This window comes from Lipotes vexillifer, unplaced genomic scaffold (genome assembly GCF_000442215.2).
Source record: "Lipotes vexillifer unplaced genomic scaffold, Lipotes_vexillifer_v1.1 scaffold1288, whole genome shotgun sequence".
NCBI lineage: Eukaryota > Metazoa > Chordata > Mammalia > Artiodactyla > Lipotidae > Lipotes > Lipotes vexillifer.
In genome coordinates, this window is record NW_006776097.1 from 1,008,739 (window position 1) to 1,011,794 (window position 3,056).

Genomic DNA, 3,056 nt, shown 5'->3' on the forward strand with positions numbered 1-3,056 from the left:
AGCAGGAATCAGGTACGTCTAAGGTCAACATCCCCTGGGGGAGGGAGCTTCAAGGTCATCTTGGGGAAGGGGATGGAGGAAGGACATCGTATACACTTGCTGCATTTCACTTGCACATTCACCCTTTGCCCTGAGAGGTTCTCCTTGAAGAGGGCCTGGGTAGGTGAGTCTCTTTCCATCTGTGGTCCACATTGCTGCCTAAGCTCTTCATTTCAGAATTCTAAGCCCTGCAGCTGCAAATAGCTGGAATGCCACAGTTTGTTAATCTCCAGAAAAAGAGACCAATTTTACAAAGACATCTGTATTTAAATTATCCCCATGTACTCTTTTATTAATGTGAATTAAATGGCTTAGGAAAGATTCAGGAAGGAAGAGTTCTATGCATTTATGAAAACAGACCTTTGCCTCTCCGGCTGGGATACAGTGTGCCATGGGGATGCGTCCTGAGTTAGACTGGGCAGCACAACTTCAGAAGCCCATCCCAAGTCTGATTTTCAGCATTTTATTTGCATAATGGGACTTCTGGGCTTATTTAAAACACATGCACTGCCATATTTTCCTGATTTGTAGAGGGGTCCTAAAGGCAGCTTTCTTTTTGTTCCCTCCCAGCACCTGTGCATAAGGAAAGAGTTGGTATGGTTTCTACAATATGATATTAAAATTGCCTTTTACTAAGCCTGGGACGACTTCACTTTGCTTTGTTTTGGGTGTTTTCCTCCTGTAACCAGACCCCTGGCAGCATGAGCCCAGCCTGCCCCCTTGAGTGTGCTGTGGCTGCAGGGGGGGCCATGGAGTGCTAGCCTTTGGCCGGGTTGCCAGATGGCAGGTGGGGAGTCACGCAGGACAGTTTGCCCCGTGGACTTGCACAGGGAGGGCAGCAGGAACGCTGCCGTGGGAGAGAACAAAGCTCAGACTGGGAAGAAGCCAACTCGTAAGCTGTCCATTCCATTTGTGTCAAGAACTTTCAGCATTTTCAAAGAACTTTTTCTTACCAGATTTTGCCAAAGTTAGGCCAGGTAGATCCTATTATCTTTTGATGTAGATGTTGAACGTGAGTGTCAGAGCAGTTACCTGAGGAGAATACAATATTGTGGTTAAAGATCCAGATTTTAGAGTCAGATGGAACTGGGTTGGATTCCCAAGTCTGCTCTTCGCAGCTGTGACCTGGGGCAAATTTTCACCGTGACCCAGGCAAGGACCCTGGTGTTGTACAAAAATGATGACTTTGAGAATTACATGGTATAATGAGTTTCTAAGTGCCTGGCACCTAGAGAACACTCAATAAATGATAGCAATTAAGTGAGCTGCTTAAAATCACATGGGATGAATCCAGGTCCTCTGATATCTAACTCAGGGCTGTTTTCTCCCATTACCAAGGAGGGGGCCTCAAAGAGAAAGAGCAATGAAATGAAAACCTATAGTTCCACCCCAACGTTTAAAAAGTCCTCGTTCAAGTTCAGCTGGCCTTCTGGTGTGGTAATTGTTCCCGAAACACTGTTGCCTCCTGTGTTATCAGAAAGCCGTTTGATGGTGAGCTGTGTTCCTTGGGTTTTTCCGTGACCAGGTGGGGCGAGGACCCAAGCCGGCAGCCTCTTGGCTTACTCAGGCGCTTTGCGTGTGGTGCCGAGAGTCAGTGAAGTCACATATGTGTAATGGAAGTGCCAAATGTGATGCTGGATCTGAAACAGGGCTGCCAACATGTATCCCCAGAGGCGTGGACAAATGTGACACCAACACTCCCAACACAGGCCTGGCTCCTATTTTCTGTCTGTGATTTTTGAATTGGTCTTTCCAGTCCAGTTTCCCTTTTATCCAGCTTTAATTTGAAAACTGAAATGGAAATTGGAATCTTTTGTCTGCATCCCCACTCGACCCCCTCCACCTTTTTGCCTTTACTAAAAATAAGGCACCACGCTCACATTTTAATTGTCTGGGTTCAAGGAGAGGCAGAATCGAGGCATCTGCACACAGCACATTTCAGTCGGATGCTCTCTTGTGTTCTGCTTCCCTGGGGAAGAGGAAGTGAGGCTGGGGTGCCTCTCCAGGGACTTGTGCCCTTATCTTCCACGTTGCCAGTCAAGGAGAAGAGCCAAGGAGTCTTTCTCACTTGCTTCTTCATAATTTTCAATTTCATTGCATTATAAATAGAGCTGGACAGAGACATCCCCGTGGGAGCCAACCTCCTGATTTTTTGCCCCTTTAAACTATTTTTAAGACATTTGTTCAGCATTTATTCAGAGAAGAGGCTGAGACATATGTGGGGGAAGGGTGAGGAGGAAGGACCACTAGTGTCTAGACTTAGGTTTGTCTCTAATTTCCCCTGTGGATCAGCTCTGGCCCCAAGTCTACATGCTTCCTGCAAGAAAACACATCTTCATTGGACTCATCGTTCTTGGAGGACAGTTTGGGGACCATCTGCGGTTGCTCCATCAATTCCCCTGGGAGTTCCGTCTCCCACTCCAAGCAGCTTATCAAAGATTTCTTTTCAGTTCTCTCCCAGAGAAAGGTTCTGGCACATAGCTTTTTTTTTTTTTTTTCATTTTCGTTAATTGCTAGCGATGATTTAAATGCTCCTTGTAGATTGATGCCTGGGACAGCCTGCTGGCTAGATATTCCTGAATTTGGCTCTGATATTAGACTGCTTGAAATGAAACTGTCCTTTCTGCACCTTTTGTCTATCTTTTTTTTTTTTAACATCTTTATTGGAGTATAATTGCTTTACAGTGATGTGTTCGTTTCTGACGTATAACAAAGTGAATCAGCTATACATGTACATATATCCCCATCTCCCCTACCTCTTGCATCTCCCTCCCTCCCACCCTCCCTACCGACCCTTCTAGCTGATCACAAAGCACCGAGGTGATCTCCCTGTGCCATGCGACTGATTCCTACTAGCTATCAACTTTACATTTGGTAGTGTATATGTGTCCATGCCACTCTCTCACTTTGTCCCAGCTTACCCTTCCTCCTCCCTGTGTCCTCAAGTCCATTCTCTAGTAGGTCTGCGTCTTTATTCCCGTCTTGCCCCTAGGTTCTTCATGACCTTTTTTTTTTTT

General features: G+C 45.9%; 1 protein-coding gene across 1 annotated transcript in view; it reads left to right on the forward strand.

Annotated features, from left to right (window-relative positions):
- Positions 1 to 3,056, forward strand: part of KDR (kinase insert domain receptor) — a 44,706-nt gene that overhangs the window by 36,424 nt on the left and 5,226 nt on the right. The window lies entirely within an intron of this gene.